General features: G+C 32.2%; 1 pseudogene across 1 annotated transcript; it reads right to left on the reverse strand.

Moving 5' to 3' along the window:
• Positions 1–14,973: 14,973 nt before the first annotated feature.
• LOC143531317 (cardosin-F-like) lies at positions 14,974–18,836 on the reverse strand (annotated as a pseudogene). Its single transcript, XR_013135002.1, has 10 exons — positions 18,408–18,836; positions 17,130–17,224; positions 16,922–17,034; positions 16,655–16,823; positions 16,291–16,330; positions 16,149–16,213; positions 15,969–16,046; positions 15,766–15,885; positions 15,590–15,669; positions 14,974–15,251 (listed from the first exon to the last, which is right to left on the reverse strand). The product of XR_013135002.1 is annotated as a cardosin-F-like (transcript).
• Between the last annotated feature and the right edge of the window lie 1,315 nt (positions 18,837–20,151).

Consider the following 20,151-nt stretch of genomic DNA (forward strand, 5'->3'; position numbering starts at 1 on the left):
TGAGTCTTCCGATGCCAGCCCCTTATTCAGTGCCACGTGTCTCCTCAAGCGAGCTGCCTCATCCTACTCACCTGCGTGCATACTAAAAGTCAGCTATGATGAGTGAGTTCTAGTTAATCACATAATCATACAATACCTTCTTCCTATTCATACTTAACCTCTTAACTTTCTTACATACACACGTAAGTGCATATACTTTCATTCTTACCTTCATACTTCCTTTACATACATAATCATACGTTTTAAAGAGCCTTTCGCCCTATAACCTCACAGATATTATAAGGGTCTGGTCCCTAACATCACAGATATTATAAGGGTCTGGTCCCTAATATCACAGATATTATTAGGGTCTGGTCCCTAACATCACAGATATTATTAGGGTCTGGTCCCTAACATCACAGATATTATTAGGGTCTGGTCCCTTTGTTTCGTGTAACTGTACCGTACCTGTTCATACATACTTTCCTTGACAATACTTGCAATCTCCGAAGAGCGTTCACGTACCATCATCATAACATACATACATTATGCATACATCATATATTCATACATACATCCTATCCTTCATCATACTTATCAATCATATCTTAACTACCACCTGACGGTACATGCAATATCCGAAGATCGTTCACGCACCGTCAAACAATCATCATACATAAATCATACAAGGCATACACTTACCACTTAAGATAAGTGTATTAACTATCACATCGAGTATGCACACAGCCCCAAAAAAATAACAAGGAAGTGGTGCTAGAAACTCACCTTAATGCGGTTGCGTTCACCGTTTACGGTTATTCCCTTCTTGAGCTGTGCACGACTAACTGTATAATAATTATACGTTTCAGTAAACTATCACTACACATATCGCCTTTCTAGTTTAATCATTACCCTCAACGAACGGGGGTCCGGGGGCAGCGCCCCTGGCAGCGGGGTTCTAGGGACGGCAGCCCCTAGCGGGGTCCAAGGGGTAGAGCCCCTGGCTGGGGTTAAGCTGCCAGGTCAACTTGGAAAAATTTTATTTTCATTAACTGTCGTGACACATTTTCCATTAACATTTTGAATCGTTAATTAATTTGCTACTTAAAAGTTCAAGGGCCTAATTGTAATTAAATCATTCTTTTCTAAGTCCAGGGACTGTTATTGTCATTCAGTTAAACTTCTAATTCGTTATTGGTTCATAGCGAATTGGATTATCCTAGCGAACTGGTTCTTATAACGAATTGAACCCTTAACGAACTGGACTTCTTAACGAATCAGTCCATATAGCGAATTGGACCTTCTAATTCGTTATTTCTTTTAACGAACTAATCATAACGAATCAAGGGTAATTCGTTACTCTTTTCCCTTAACGAATCGGAGACGAATCATAGACGAACTAGAGCTAGTTCGCTGTGCTCCCTTAAGCGAATCAACTAACGAATCACCTTCAATTCGTTAAGCCCCCATAGCAAACTAGGGTTAGGTCAGGGAATGTTAGAACATTCCCTGACATTCCTTATCCTCGTACCACTATTCCGGCGCCGCCTTTGCCGGAAAGCCGCCGGAAACCGCGAACACGTCGGAAAAACGAGTTTACCGTTTTTCGTCCCGTTCGATCCAGATCTGAGCTAGGGTGACCCCTAAGCTCATCATAGGTTCGGTTTATACCCGATTCCACCCGGATCTCGTGACTTAAACGGTTTAACGGTGTCGGCTCGTCGTTTAGTGACCATAACTAACGGATTTAAGCTCATACAACAAAATACTATCATACCTTGGGTCGGGATCCGATTCTTCTTCTATATTTCGGCTAGAGAGGCTAGACAGAGAGAGAGCTTAAGTGTGTGTGTTTGAGAGGTGTAAGGGATATGTGTAAATGAATTAAATGGAGGATTAAGGGTATATATATTTTTTTGATCATGGGCTTAAGCCCATGGTCTTTCCTTCATTCCTCCATAACCCAAGTCCATAACCCATATCCATTTACCCAACACAAGTCCATCTCATATTCTATTCAACTAAACCGATAACGACCCGCTATAAAATAAACGAACTTTATTTTATTAATATAACCGAAAGTAGGATGTTATGATAAACCTTTGTTATGTTTGATTTTGATTGGGATTTTTGTTTGTTATGGATTTTATGTTTTAAGTAAACTGTTGAGTTTGAATTAATTGATACGCATGATTGCTTGGTTTTATTTACTTGGATTTATTGTTTCACATTACCCTTGGTGATTGTTTCATAGGATAGGGTTTTGTTAGGTCACTTACTGTGTGTTCTTGACTAGTTTTTGATTGATATGCATTAAGATCATAGAAACAATAAAACTAATTAAATAGATAAAAGTGAGGTGCTAGCCTAGAAAGCTGTAAGATGATAGGTTATTGATAGATCTTTGTTGGTCAGTATTGTTAGATTTAGTTCTTCGTAAGGAGTCCGTCTAGGTTTGATCGTCAACTTAGTTTATTAAGTCAATTGAGTCTTCTTAAATACCTTTGTTTTCCGCGCTGTAAGGTAGGATTTCGTCATAAAGATACTTACACATAAATTATTAAATAACCGTAAGGAAGTTTAATTCATAAAACTGGTGAGTCTTAAAACTTGTTAGAAATCCATATGTGTCTTCTAGAAGGTCAAGGGTCCTGTTCGGGTTTTCTGTCAAGGGTCTATTTTACGATCTCACTTCCATAACATAAGTTTCCCATTTGATTGATTGCCGTAATATTGGGGATTCTAGCCTAGGTAGTTTTTTTCATCATCTAAGTTACTCTAAGTGTTTTAATAGTTTATTACATTTTATTTAATTAGGGTTAAGTTTATAATATTTAATTAATTAGGTTTTAAGTAATGATTATGTTTTATTATATTTTAATCAATTAGGGTTAGGTTTAGTTAATTAATAATTAGTTTAAAAACCCCCTTTAAACATTATTATTAAATAATCGTGTCAATAAGTCGAGTCTAATTTAGCTAGTTTACGTAATTAAAAGAGTCTCGTGGGTTCGATATCCGGACTTACTTAGCTGTACTAGAATCGATCGGTTCACTTGTCGGTTAGTAGTTTTAGTTAAGTTAAGAGTATAGAATTATTACTTAGTGTCTAGATTAGCTTATTTTTAGTTAATAAATTATTTAACTACTTTTAGGACGTCATATATATATATATATATATATATATAAACATTTGGAATTTTTCCGAATTTAGCCACGAACCACCGTGAATTCGATTTTTATATCAGGAATGTAACCATTTAATTGGTTACGTTAACCACTTAAAGTTCCGATTGTATGACAATTGTTTCACTTTGGCCTATAAGATCGAAAACTATGGCCGAGTTATCCTCCAAGTAAGGTATATCGTCTTACCTTTGATTCTCGGAATCGTTTTGCCAAGGCCCAACTCACAGGTATCTCCCCCTTCCGGTTACTACAGGAACTTGTCATACTCCCATGCTTTAAGGTGCGAGAGTAAAAAAAGAATGGAATTTTTAAGGAATTTCCCAAAATAAAAACAATCTACTAATTTATTTAAAAAAAACATTTGAGAATGAGGCATAGCCACGGAGTTTATGTGTGTGTATGATAAAATACTATTTAATAAATAAATGTTTTCCTTTGCCACATGCTCTTCTCTTATGCATTCTTATTCAATCTTCCCGCCTATCTCTCATATTAATTACACATTAATTATATATATATTTTAAAGTTCTTTTATATAATTTGTTTAATGATTTCCATAATTAGGTCACTCAACTTTAAAAAGTGTTCCAATTAGGTCACTAAACTTTCATATTTTATTAAATTAAAGGTTTTAACATGTTTTTTTAACGTTTTTGTTTTTTGTTTTACATAAGAAATCTTTTTATCTTTTTTTTGATGTTGACGTTGAGTGGCGACGTGGATTTTTTTTTTATTTTTGAATTTTAATATAATTAACGTTTTTTAATTTTTTAAAAATATAACTACATATATTGCAAATTCCGACCCCCACATCTTATCCTCCATTTCTTTTTTAACAAACAAAAAAATCGGTGAGACTCGATTTGAAGATTTAGTGACCCGATTTGAGAAAAATATGCATGAGTGACCTAATTGGAACACTTTTGAAAGTTGGTTACTATTCTATGAGATATTCCCTTTCGATAATTGCTTTTACAAAACATATTTTATTTTAAAAAAATAGGTTTGTTAATAAAACATTTTTATAAACCGAAAATTTTCATTATTTAACTTGTCTTATATAAATTATATCATTTATATATATAAGAAAACATTTACAGATATCTGAAACATTTTAGCTCCTAAAACGTACTTAGCTGGTTCATTGTTAAAAACATGTGAATCTTTAACCGAATCTGACCCGCCTTCTTTTTTCCTGTACCCGTAATCTCTTTCTTTCTATCCATATATTGCCGATCAAAACCTTATTGATTCTCTTTTACTGCACATTCTTCGACAGATCAAAAGCCTTCTTCGATTGATGACTAGTTCGTATTGTTGCGACTATACCGTTTATGTTCTCATAATACTATTTAGAATAAACTACGGTTTTCATTCATGTGGTTTGTTTAAATATGAGTTTTTAGTCTAATAATTTTAAATTTGTGATTTTCATCCTTGTGGTTTCATTTCACTTACAATTAAACCTGAATTCATTAACCCCGTTAAATCTGGTAGTTAAACCTATCATCGTGCCCCTCACGAAAGGGGCAATTTTGTCTTTTTTTCTCCCCAAATAAATCTCAGTCCTAATTCGCAAGCCCCTCACCTTATTGATTCACTTTAGTTGTTACCATATTTTTAGTGTATCATCATCTATTGTATCGAAAGAAATATATGGAGATTTATGATTTATTTTTATGTTTGGAATTGTAGTTGTATTTAACTTCGTACTTATTTAATGTAATACTTAACTTTATTTATCATTCTTTTATTTATAAATTTATCACTTACTGGATTTAAGTTGTTCAACTCGCGCATGACATAGGTACCTAAACTAGTAAATAAATAAATAAGCAAGCTGTAAACACATAAAAATAGAATACACTAGGTTGTCAAGTAAGCATGTATGGGGTCCTAAACATGTTACTAGGACACCTCTAACGATCTATCAACAACATTCGGCTCTGATACCAATATGCCACACCCCAACCTACGACGGAAATGCCAGAGCGCGAACTGATTGCTCACAGCTCATAAGGTACTATCATACAATTTAAATAGGACAATATCTAATTTATTTATTTAATTCAAAATTTCATACAAGTACACAAGTTCGAAGCAAATTACAATTTAATCCCAAATCAACACAAGAAGTCTAGTATTTATTTTGTCTTAAGGCATCTTCAAATGTTTCTTCACCTTTGCTTCAAACCAAAGTATAGCCTACAATTTGCGTAAAAGTGTGTACACATATATATATATATTGTCAACAATATGTTGAATGAGAAAATCACCATCTTTCGACACTAAATACAATATAAGATAAAAACTGCAAACTAATATTGTGAGTATCAACAATTAAACGAAAGCAAGTAATTGGTGTCGTTTGGCCATTGTCTAGCGAATCGGGCTTTGGCTACTAAGACAATATGCTAGAATCAAGACATACTAGAATCAATGATGGACCACTCCAAATGCTAGAATTAAACAAATAAGTAAGTAAGCAATTAACAAATACATTTAATTCATTAACAACACAATAATCATGATTTGCTAGTATGGGTAATATGTAGTATGAAAAATAAAAAAATGTTACGCATAAAGTCCCCAAAAGTATTTGAAAATGGTAAAATAGGGGAGTGATTACTCACCTTGACGATTAAGCGAGTAAACCGTGAGAGAAAATAAACGAGCAAGGTTATCGCGACAATTATTCTGATCCAAACAGACTTGAGACTTAAACAAAAAAAAATAGAGTAAAAACTAAGAATATAGCCGTTGGAATCAATCAAAACGAACGTACAAAACTCGGGTTATGAGATTTTCAGTAAATAAGCGAGCTGGTATTTACCAGATTTGAACTGCGCGGAAGTCGGGTTTTGGTCAGTACACTCTAAATCTCAAAACAAACATAAAAGTCTTCTGGTCCAAAAGCTAGTTCTGACCATAAGTGATAGAAATCGATTAGTCAAATTTGTTGACTAATTTACCCTTAACGAGTCGGAGTCTGTAACATTCGCCATTTTCTGTTCTTGTTGTATTTGTATTTGTATTTGTATCAAAACCCGACCCAATTTGTAGAAAAAATCTTTCGATAATATAAAATAATGGGTTTTTATGTTTCATAATCATCTCTTACCTTTTGGATTTCGAAAACACCTTTTAACGGCCATAAAAAATCTTTAAAACACCTAAAACGCATCGAAAACGGCCAAAAAATTCGCGAAACGAACCAGGCCACGCCGCGCGGCCATGGGAGGCAGCCATGGTCGCGCGTGGCCTAGGCCCTGCAGCTCACATATTCCGGATTTTTTGTATTTGTTTGTATTGTTTGACTTGTTTAGACCTTTTTAAACTTATGAAAGCTTTGATATAAAACATAGAAAACAACTTTGACTACTTTCCTATATAAACAAGCCTATCCTATTCATTTCCCCTTGCTCATTTCACCTTATTTCTCTCCCAAACAAAGTTCATATCTCTAACCTTCAAGGTTCATAATAATCAAGCAACAACTTTCTTTAATTTTTGTTTTGTTGCTTACAAATTCATATCTTGTGGTACAACATATATATAATATGCACCCCTTGTTTCCTTCGGCTTTCATCTTCTCCGGGAGGTGATATGCTACAAGGCAAAGCTTCATAGAGGACTCATTGTAGTTCTTGATTATACTATTTTCCTTTAATGCTTTACTAGTCTTGTTTATATTGTAAGTAGCTTAGCTTTCTAATTCATATTTAAAGAGTTCCATCGTATTGGGTATGAAGTCACTATTCCCGGTTTTATCCCGAGATTAGAACCGAATCAGGACCGAACCAAGACCGGACTCTTGTTTACTAGTTTTTGTTTTAAATAGTTTTGTTTACTAGTGTTGTTAAATAAACATGTTTATGTAAGATTTGAATATTATAACTTCTAAAAATCATTTTTATAGTTCTATGGTATTTGGGTATGTGGCAACCATCCTGGGTATTTACATTTTCAAACCAAATATTTATATTTTTAAACCATAAACTTCATTTATTTACTTTACTTGTCATATTTTACTTTAAACCCTTCCAAGACTACCTACTAACTTAAGACCCGTTTAATCTAGGTCTTGCTCGTTAACCCGATCTCCGATTATTCACAAATCAATCTTTCAAGTTACTTAGTTAATGTGAGACATTTCATCCCCCGTTTTCACTTTTATATTTTGGGAGTAACATGCATAATTATTCAAAACAAGAATGATTTATTATACTCATTTCTCAAACCACAAACTTTAGGGTGTATGATACCAGAATACTTGCTCTATTGTGCGTTATATGTCTTATATGCTTTACATGCACGAGTGTTTATTTTTATGTTGTTGTTGAGCCTCATTAAGTATGATCATACGCTCCCCTAATTACTTAGCCTTGTGCTGGTAGAATAGGGCCTCATTATCCAAGTATGTCGGTGGTTACCGATTAGAAAGGATCCTCATTTACATATGTTTTATATGTCACGATTGATGCTTTTATTTATGGTCTCACATACGTTTGTGGATTTCGCTCATATTATATAAACTCAAACTATGAAATTGCTCACCAACATACGTGTTGACAAATATTATTTTATGCATTGTTACAGGTTTGATTATTACTTGAGTTGGAGTTTGAAGACGTCATTCTATTTTGATACCGCTAGGTTATTAGAAGAATGAACAATATTTATCTCTTATATTTTGATGTTTATTTGTATGAACAATATGTGTTACTTTGGTGATTGAATGAAATTAATGAGTTGATTAAATATTGTCACTTTAATAGTGTCTTGTGTTCTTGGGCAATCCGTTGCACCCCGACATGTATCTTCGCCTTTGGTCGGGGTGTGACAGAGTCCAATTGACCCATTAAATCCCCTCAATCCCATAAATTTATTGAGGGTTATTTCTTATTTAATAAAATTGAACGAATTTACAGAAGACAACTTACCCGAAAAGTGATTAGAAATAGAAGAAATTTACCCTCAAAGAGTTCTTGAACTTTAAAGTCCACGTAGCGAGACGAACTTGATTAATTATCAAAGAAGATGAAAGGAGAGAAGGATTTCGTGGGTTTATTGATATGCATGGCTGAGGCAAAGTGTTTTAGGATTAGAGAATGTCTTATGGTTAAATACACAGAGGTTATGTTAGTTGTTTTAGTAATTACTCGATTAAGGAAAACGAATAACATAATTAAGACAAAATTGGTCCATAAAACACATAGATTGACTCTTGTAGAAAGGGGAAATGAATGTGGACATATACCATGACTAAAAGGGTTTTCTTGGAGCTTAAAAACGAGATTTGGGTCGAAAATAAGCGATTTTGCATTAAAACCCGTAATAACCAAAAATCTAATCTGTAGTACCCTAAGCGACCAGATGAAGCCACCCTCCCCGCGCGGCGTGGCATGGATGGTGGTCTGCACTTTCTATTTTGGTTAGTTTTGGTCCCCGATGTTCCAAAAATACATATTAAAGCCATTTTAAGTGATTTTAAGGATTTCTAAGGGCTATTTGACATAACTGAAAGTTATGAATATATAAAATAAGTTAAACCAAGTTAAATACTAATAAATACAAGTTTTCATTAATTCGAAAGCCCGAATTACGTTCCCGAATCAGGTAAACAAATACGAAAGATCCTAAATGTTACAAAAGACCCTCTAGAAAATATTTATATTCGTGAGATCACATTTCATATATTAATTATAAAGTATATTTGTTAAATGACAATAATATTACGAAAATGCCTTACATGATATCGTAATTAATGTAATATATTGCATTTTGCTACATTGCATTGTATCACATCATATCTTAATGTAATGTCACGTATCGTATCCATAACAATTTATTGCATTAATTCAATAAGATTATCATATCATATCATATCATCATACCATATCATAGAGTAAATTGCAATTTTGGCTCCTTTGGTTTACACCCCTCTATATTATTCAGTCCAAAATGAAACTTTTGTGCATATTAGCCCATAATGTTTAATTTTGTTAGCGGTTTTGACCTCTGATACTATAAACGCTATGTTTCTTTTATTTTTTTTATCACTTACATTGTATAGTTTTGAAAAAAAAGCTCTCAATTAATTAGCCACTTACTTATTTAATAAAAATGTATATTTTTTATACATTTTATTTAATTTATTTATTTTCCTTTGTTTGAGTAAGATATATTTTTGTTCACCTTTAATTTATAGATTTACTTAAAATTTTATTTATTAATTAATCAACTTATATGTTTTTATACTCATCAGATCACATTTCAGATATAAAAGATATATTTATTAAATGACAATAAGATTACAAAAATACCTTATATGATATCATAATGTAATATATTGCATCCTCTTGCATTGCATTGTATCACATCATCACATTGCATCCTGTTGCATTGCATTGTATCACATCATCATATCGTAATGTAAGGTCTCGTATGATCGTATCTTCTCCATAACAATTTATTGCATTAATTCAATTATATTACTATGTTAAATAATATAATATCATATCATAGAGTAAATTGCAATTTTGGTTCTTGTGCTTTACATCCCATAGATTATTCAACCCAAAATGAAATTTTTTGTGTAAATTAGTCTCTAACAATTAATTTTGTTAGCGGTTTTGAACCCATATGCTAGAAATGCTATGTTTCCTTTTTTTTTCTTTTATTATTTTTACTAGTTTTAGACCTCGTGTAACACACACGATTATCCAAATTATAAAATTACACGTAAAGAAAATAATTACATAACGTATACGAAAAAAATGTATTACATCTATTGTGGTATCTATACTACATCTATTGTGGTATCTATTGTGGTATACTAAAATTAACCTATTCAATTTTGTGAATATTTTGTTTCATTTGAGCATAGTTTTGTATGACATGCTTCTCATACAACGCTCTGATCACCGTTGAAGGAAAAATTAATGTTGACACAAATATTTCAAATTTAATACAAGTTAGAAGTATTGATAGGCCTAGGGGTGGCATGTTGTAAGTTTTCACTATATATTCTTAAATTTTTATAGTCGAGGAAAAAATAGTCAATTTACCAAATCCCGAACATTTTGATTTTTTTTTTCAAAAATGTCCTTAAAAATAAATTTGAAACCAAAATCATGTTTAAAATTCTAACTTTCATCCGTTTGACATTTTTAAGCCAACACTTTAAACTCGTAACAAATTTGACGATAAATCTATTTACATTCTCAAACTTTAAAAAAAACTCATATTTCTCATTTTTGACCCATAACAAATTTTGACCCAAATGTAGTTAACTTGTATCAAACAATCTATTTACCAATTTTTGAGTGTTAAAACTAAATTTAAGTTCCACAAAACTCGAAACAATCCTTGATAAAAAAAACAAAAGTTAAATATGATAAAATTTGTTATATATGAAAGTGATTGGTATATAATTACTAAATTAATCAAAAAAAATATACAGTTTACTAAATTAACTGAAAAATAAATTGATAAATTTAAAGCATATATTTATAATTTATAAATTTGTATGACAATTTACAACAACAACAACAACAATAATAATAATAGATAAATGGATTGATTTTATAAAAATGATCAACTTTCAAGCATAGATTTATGATTTAATAATTAAAAAATTACTTTGTAAAAATGAAAGCTTGTTCGAGTTTTGTTTTTCTTTATAATCTTCAACAATATACATAGTAAAATATGTTAATGATAGCATTTGATATTCTTTTCAATCATTAACAAACATGACTTGTTGTTAATTTTTGGATTTCACCAAAACATTTTCGAATATAAAGTAAAATAATATGTCAACATATATTTTTATAAAAATTTATAAATATAATAAAAAATAAAATATAAAAGTAAAGTGAATATGAAGTTATATTATGATCAGTGTTTTAAAAACCGGTTCAAACCGCCCGGTTGAACCGGTTAAACCGGATTTCACACACTAGGTCGGTATTTTGAGTCTGGTATTTTTGACCGATTTGCTAGAACATCGTACCGGCGGTTTTTGTCTAAAGTACCGGTTTTTCAGGCATCATGTGGTGGCGTTGATAGCCGAAAGACAACGGTACATGCACCAATCAGCCGGTGTCCCGATGATTGTGTCTTATGTCCAAGGCTTGATGTAAAACTACTATCGAGCCGGGGGTCTCACCGGAAGCAGCCTCTCTATCCCTATGGGGTTGAGGTAAGGTTGTCTACATCTTACCCTCCTCAGACCCTACCATAGCTTTGCTATTGGTGGGATATACTGAGTACGATGATGATGATGATGATGCTTCCTATATTTTTTCAAAATCATTTTGAACCCAACAATTATCATTCAAACGTGTAAACTTTAGGGCTACTTTTTTAAAATTGAGTGCTATTGCATTATTTTTTTAATATGGATTAATTTTAGATTATTTTTTGTAATAAAAATCATTTAGTTTTGGGTTATTTTTAGATTGAAGTTACATTATAGGAAATTATAAGGCAAACTATTCAACCGGTTGAACCTCCCGGAATAAACCGGTTCAACCGGTTGTACTATTTTTTAGCCTAATCCGGTACAACTAAAATACCGGTTTTTAAAACATTAATTATGATCAATTAGGTTGTGTTTGTTTTTGCTTATAAGGTCTGCAAGGAGCCTATGTCTGCGAGCGCGCAGACATAAGCTCTTGAAGACTGTTTGTTTTTTAAAAAAACAAAGATCTGAAAATTGTTTTTATGGTCTTAAAAAATAAGCTTTTTTCACTATCTTCACACATCTTCGCACTTCTTAACATCATACCAAGCACCAACACTCAATGTCCAACACCACCACCACCCCCCATCCGCCACCACCACCACCATCCACCGTCCGCCGCCACCACCTCCCACCACCACCGTCCGCCGCCACCACCACCACCGTCTGTCGCCACCACCACCCACCGCCTGCCGCCGCCAACGTCCACCATCCACCGTCCGCCGCCACCACCACCACCCACCGTCCGCCACCACCACCACCCACCGTCCGCCACCACCACCGTTCATCATCACCACCACTACCACCGTCCATCACCACCACCACCTCCGTCGGCCACAACCACCGTCCACTACCACAACCATCCACCGCCCACCGTCCATCACCACCACCATCCGCCACCACCCACCGTCCACCGCCACCACCATCCACCACCACCACCCGCCACAACCATCCACCACCACCATAGTCCACCACCCACCACCACTGTTCATCACCACCACCACCCATTGTCAGCCACCATCACGGTCCACCACCCACCACCACAACCGTCCACCACCCACCGTTCACCGCCTACCACAATCGTCTACCACCACTCGCATCCATAGTTCATACACCACTAACAATTATTTTAGCAGTCTACAAACGTTAAATGACTTTTATCTACTTTAATATATATGATAGGTAACTAATGCAGACGATATCCAGTTTATAAAACAAACAGTATTATATTTTCAGATTGCAGACCTTATACCACATCTTCAGTTACAGACATTAAATCAGATGAAATCAGATTGCAGACAATTTTTGTCTTAAAAAACAAACAACACCTTAATATCTTGGTTTTGGAGGGAAAAAAGTTATGAGGTTTAACTGTAAACTCACATATGTCACAATTATTTTACTTTATTAAAATATGTAGAAAACTTACATTTTATAGATTTGAAAAAAAAAATGTTATTTAATTAACCACTTATTTATTTAATAAAATGTATGTTATTTTATACGTTTTTATTCAACTTACTTATTTTCGAATGTTGAAGTTATATTTTTGTCACTAATTTATAGATTTTTTTAAACTTTTAATAATTAATTCTATACATAAATATTTTTTTTAAAATAAATAAGTTGCTTAGTTAATTAATTAAGTTGTAAAGATATCTATAACTTAAAAGTGAGAAAAATATATAACGTATTCAAACAAAAGAAAATAAATTACAAACCTTACGTGTGAATATTAATATGGCATATGATGTACAGTGTTTCACGCATTATGAAATAGTGATTTATCGTGTCTTAAACTCACAAGCTCATCAACTATTTTTAGTTAACGTTTTGTAGTATATTTTTAAGAATATGAGTAAGCTCGATAAGGCATGCATGAACAAGGTACATGATGTGATTGACATAAATTACTTGTTTTCCTTATGTTAATTTGGATCATCTGTGTGTGTAACTTGAAACAATGTTTATGTAAACAATCGTTTGAATGATTATGAATGCATTTTAGTATTCTCTTTTAATTTAATGTGTTCATGATTCAATTATCTGTAAACCATGTGCTTTCGATTTAGTGGGGTGTTGCATTACCCAACGCCCAACGGGTTGCTTGATGCCCGCGTGTAGCAGTTAGTTTATTAAAATGGAAAATTTCTTGTTAGGATTACCAATTACATTTTTTTACTATTAAAAATTAAAATATGATACATTTCTTACATATAAATGTTGTCATAGATATACAAACAATATTATTATAACCTTTATATTTATATCAATTTATGTATATAATTCATAACATATAAAATATAAATAATATCATTAAAAATATATCTAAAGTTTTTTTTTATATTGTGATAAATCTATTAAAATGGAGCTTTACTAGACAAGGGTTAAGGTAGGCTGAGGGAAAATAAAATTATAAATAAAATTTTTGAACTTTTAATTCGGGTTAATCAGATGTTTGTATATATATATATATATATAGAGGATCAGGATTATGAAAGAACTTTTTTGAAATTGAGAACTATAAGAACCACTTTGAACTACAAAAAACTCAAAAATAAAAAAAATTATAAAATAAAAAAACACAAAAATAAAAAAAGTAAAAAAACCAAAATTCTTATTTTAACATCCCAGTTTAATAAAAAAAATCTCGGTTTAGCTAAATTATATACACATATGTATAATATATACATATATTGATATATGTACAGTTACATGTTTTTTATACACATATGTATAATTTAAGATAAATGATACTGTACATATGTGTATATTACGTAACTAAAGATTAAATAAAATTATACATGTGTATATAATACGACGTTTTTTTTATATGAAACTGGAATGAAATATAAGAATTTTGGTTTTTTTACTTTTTTAATTTTTTTTTATTTTTGTTTTATGATTTTTTTAAATATTTTTTTAAAAGTGTTTTTAGTGGTCCAAAATGGTTCTCAAAGTTCTCAATTTGCAAAGGGTTCTCTTAGGATCCTTACCCTATATATATATATATATATATATAAGAGGGTTCAAATAAAAAACAATTGTTTTGTGAAAAGTGTGAAAATGCTTTAAAATAAAGAAAAAACCACCTAAATAGAACACTATAACATGTAAATATGAATATATATTTTTTTAAGAACTACTAATCTCAACCTCTAGATCATAAATCTAAGGGTCTAGATCTATTCTTATTCTTCTCACAAAAATATTGTTTTTTACGTTAACCCTACCCTATATATATATATATGTATATATATATATATATATATGTATATATATATATATATGTATATATATATATAAGGTAGACGGGTATGTGGTTTAGGGTAACATGTCCGGGTATCACCTAATTCCATACCCATCTATGCCCGCAAAAAAATTAAAACTAATCACATGCCTAACCCAATACCCGTCGGGCATTAGGTATTCCCGTTCCGAATGTTTTGGATTTCGGGTAAACCCGTCATGCTTGTATTTTTTTTTCCCCTGTAGATCTAACAAATGCTTGCTAGTATCAAGTTATCAACTACCCAACAGTTTCATGAAACTTTCAAACATTAAAATTTTCATCAATCTAATAATATTCATTCAAGACATGTGATTAAACTATGATCAATTGCCTCACCCATATGATACGTTCAAGATTATAACCACAATCGATTGATGTATATACAAACATTTTTATTCCCAATAACCATTTGTATGGCAACGACATACGAACCAATGAAAACAAACATCTAGACTCGTCTATGCCGCCTTAGCGAATCCAACTCTTAGATTTCCATAGTCGAATACGGTGTGGTAAGCACCCATGAAAACATCTCCCAAGATCCTAAAGCATCACACAAATGTTACTTCTCATATACCAAAAATAGTAACGAAGATAGGGTAACCTTAAAACAATAAGGTCTGGTTGAGTCTATCTGTAAACATTTTGTATCCATCTTTCTTTAAAAAAATTATCAATGGTTAATGTGTTAATATGATTATAAACATTAAACCTACACTTGTAAAATAATTTCTAGCTTGCTTGGATTAATAGATTAAACATATTTGAAATATAGTTGGGACGAATTTTAACCGCTTTCTCCCACTCGTTGTTAGATAAGTTTTTAAACTTGACTTGTTTGAGATAGAATCCATCCCAAATTAACCCGTTTACATACGTACCACATAGGACCATGAGGAGGAGGCACGTTGAGGGGCATGAAGCCGCTAACACAATTACCCTCTCCATCTTTAACAAGGTACTACAACACACCACCAAAAGAGCAAAATGTTATGCACTTATAAAAGAAACTATTTATTTTGTTAAAAAATGAGTAGAAACTATGTTAAGAGAGTACCTCCTGAGGTGAAAGGGCAAATTCGTTGCCACCGATCACAAATGAAATATTCGGCATGGAGGCAATGTTCGCACAATCAACAGTTGAGATATCCATTGTCCCCACAGAACGATCAGAAAGCTGAATTTTATCAACTTATTAATTGGTTACTAAGAAAACCAACAACAAAACATGAAGCAAACAGTTGGTCTCGTAATTTGTACCTCTTCAGATTCGGATTGCAGCTGAGTATGCTCAAAGGTCTTAGCTCCAATCGCGTTATTTATCTCGGTGATCACAGACTAAAAGTAAAAACAACATATATATATATATATATATTTAAAATTTGTTCATCATGGTTACTAGGTAAAAAATAATGTACACTTAAGTTAGATTATGCATACTGTTGGGCCTGCTATCAGAGAAGTTCCTGAGTCTGCAATCGCGGAACATCCGTTTTGACAATATTCTACGTAAAGAAACCGATTCATCTATCAAATGCGACAATTTGGTATGAAAAATTGTTATTAACAAACTAAAACGTACCTTTGGATTTGCTATCGATAAGAACATCGCCTAGATCGAACTTTCATAGAGTAAAGCAACAAAAGATTAATCATTATATCACATATCACTACTAGAAAACCAGGTATTTTCGACCAGATTTCATGTCGCATATAGCTTTTCCAATTCACAAATTACTAATTTTGGCGTAAAATCGTAAATATATATACAAATACGCTAAAAAAATTTAAAAATTGAAAAAAAAAAATACTGTACAATTTACCTGAATATAGCATAATAAAGTATTAAAGTGTACATTTGACACATATATAAAATATCAGATTCTATAAACTATAATTACTAACTAATGGAAGAATCAGTATGGATTTATGGGTAGAATAACAACCTGCCAGTAACCCTTTTGCGTGACCGGAGCATAAGTATGATTACCGGTGAAATGATCAGGATCAACCCCTCCAAAAACAATTTCACTCCCTTTTTCTTCGTTAACATCACGGTTCAACCAAAAAGAGAACACTTTATCTTCAACTAGACCTTGATCGATCATATTATCCCTATATAATATTGTATGGTGTTTATATTCTAACAGTGATAACAAAAATACGATCACCCATGTATTGGTTCATCGCTCTAGCAGTGATAACGAACATACCATACTGGAGTTACATTTCCTACGGATATCTCCTTGAACCCAAGTCCAAGTATGCCATCAAATTTTCCGTTCATAAATACAACTCCAGGCTCCATTGTCGCCTCGATGAACTCCTGATCATATATCAAAACCATCAACTTGTTAACAATATTGAATGGTAGAGTATAACATGAGAAAAATGATGAAAAATATATATATTCATGTTTACCTGTTCTTCAATAACCAAATCTCCAACTTTGACGTCGTCTTTGCTAATGATTCCAGATATTGATCCACTGCCGTATGAAATTGCAGCATATTTCCCTGTACATTACAAGACCAACTTGTCATATATATGCTTGTGTGAGTAAGTGTCAAAAACAAAGGTGAAAAGATGATAGGTTGGATTGGAACTAAGCTTGGCAAATCAGATGGACCGGACGCATAAGAGTAGACCAAAAAGTCCCATTACTAATCAAATTATTACTCAAACTAAATGATTTCTCTATAGAAAAATAGATCTCATGATTACCACATGATCAAGTTCAAATTGTTACATTGAGGTTGTTTCCAGAGAGACTCCAACTCCAAAACTCATGAAACATGTTGCTTCTTGATGATTATCCAAAATATTATAAAATGTTACATATTTTTTGTTCTAGTTTTGAACTATCTATGTATTTTTTAGTCAAAATTAAATTAAGTCAGTTTTCTAGTTGTGATTGTCCGCGTAAACCTGATTCATATCACAAAATTTGTACCTATTCAACTATAAGGTAGGTAAATGGTAGCTGTGTTTTTATCAGCTATAGGCAGCGTTTTAAAAATAGTTAGTCGTTAGTCGGGCGGCGGGGTGAAGACTAACGATTAATCGGAATTAATTATGATTAATCGGGTCAGACTTTAATGTATAATTTACAGTTTTAGATATACACGCATAAATTTTTATATGTAATTTTTAGTTTTATACTTACACAAACACATCTTGGCCGGAAATTGGCTAGAATCGCGCTGGAAACTCCAGATTTTGGCTGGAATCTCGCCAAAACCGCTGATTTTGGCCGGAATCCCTCCGGAAACCGCCAATTTTGGCTGGAACCTTATCATAAAAAGCTGATTAAGTCCGATTAATCTTGATTTTTTCCGGATTTGACCATTGACTGATTAATTGGCCGATTAGACCAAAATTAATCAGTGAAGTGGGGACTAGCGATTAATCGGTGATTAGTCAACGCCTAATCGGGATTTTTGCAACACTGGCTATAGGCCAGGAAGAAAGGGTTTAATTAAAGGAGTACAGTTTCCGTCCTTTCTAAACTCTGCTGATAGCCTTGTTATTACTGGGATTATTACTAGGTACGTATAATGGTGGTGCTGATTATCTAGTGATTGTGGAGAATTATCAACAGATACGTTATATCCCAGGAAGATACTAAAATATATTTTAAAGGACTTCCTCGGTAATCATTGGTTAAATATATTATATTGTGAATAGTATTTGACTAACCATTTCCCTTGAATGTGTTTGACATTCTTGAACTGTACTTTGGATGAACGAAGCAAGAGCATATACGTTACATAAACTCACCGAGAACACACATTCGGACGATGGAACCCACATATTAGAGCTACCAGTGTCATAAACTACAGTGAACTTCTGAGGTGGGGTGCCAATGCTAATCTCACCATAGTATTGAGTGTCCCTGTAGTTCTTTAACATCACCATACCCGACTCTTGTGTCCCACTCGGATTATTTTCACCACCCGCCTGATTCAGCTTGGGGAGTGATGTAACACGTTTCACGTCATTCGGTTTTAGTTTTTTCAGTTTGATTTTGACGTATCCTTTAGTTGAATCCGAAATGGTCAAGGGAGGATAAAGAAATGATGAGCAAATGAGGAAAATTGCAATTGCTTTCTGATAATATTGTCCCATAACGCCTGCATAATTTCATGACAAATTAATTAACAATAACTGGTAATCAAAACATAATTTTAGTTAATTTTTGTTTTTGGTTATTCTGATATAAGTGGTGAGATCCAGTTTATAGGTTTAAACTAAAGTAATTATGTTATAAAAAATAAAATAGTGTAATAATAATTGCTCTAATAAAAAAGCTATAAAGTAATAAAAATTACTTTAGTGTTAACATAATTACTTTTATTATTTGCATATTTTTCATGATAAAAGTCATTTGTATTTGATTCAAACACTATGATATAAATCTAATATTCTTTTATGATGTAGTTTAATTAAAGATTTCATAAACTATATATTAATTAAAATCTAGCATTTATTAGTTGTAATTAAATATTTTATATTTTTTTGTCATTAAATTTTATATGAAAATTTCAAAAAACGCGTATATATAAGAAAATGCAAACATTAATGCCACAAAATCTAACTTTTTGAAAATAAAAACTTTAATTTAATTGATAGATAAATTAAAATATCTACACAATTAATAACTCTGGATCTTTTTTATTCTTATTATTTAAACATGATCTAATTAATATCCGTGAATTCACATATCGATCAAAACATAATTCAAGTAACCATTAACTAAAATTCGGACCGGATGAGTAATCAGCTGATTTTAGCATGTTTTTCTTTAACTTGATCATCGAAATCCATATATATTATCATATATCAAATAGTAAATTGAGTAACCAGTAACTAATTTCACATATAACTAATCAGATGAGTAATATGGTGATTTAAATACATGTTTTTCTATAACATGATTATAGAAATAGATCCATATATTTTAAATAGTAATCCAAGTAACTAGTGAACAAATTTTATGGATACCATGTTGATAAAAGGATACATATATAAACATAAATTTACAACAAACAATTAGAAAGGAAAACTTACAAATTAATTGACAAACTCCAAAGCTTAGAATTTTAGAGAGAAATACAAGGGGGATTCAATCTTATATGTGTATATAGTTTATTTATATAAAATATATGTGAAGCCCACGATTTTAATCCTTGTGGTGGATTAATCATGTTACCATTAATTTTATTGAACTTTTTCCTCATTTAGGATTAAAGGTTTTTATTTTGTATCAATGTATAATTAGGTACCTTCTAATTTGATAATATCACACTTAGCCCCTAACATTCATTAATATTAAAACATGGGTTAATTGAGTTGGATGTTAATTTAAGATATATTATTTTTTCTTTAAATGTTTGGAACCACAGCCAATACCCGAGTGAGTATTTCTGAGATTGGATGTCAA

Source organism: Bidens hawaiensis, unplaced genomic scaffold (genome assembly GCF_021521415.1).
Source record: "Bidens hawaiensis isolate Kalapana, Puna unplaced genomic scaffold, B.hawaiensis_p1.1 tig00009159_1, whole genome shotgun sequence".
NCBI classification, from domain to species: Eukaryota; Viridiplantae; Streptophyta; class Magnoliopsida; order Asterales; family Asteraceae; genus Bidens; species Bidens hawaiensis.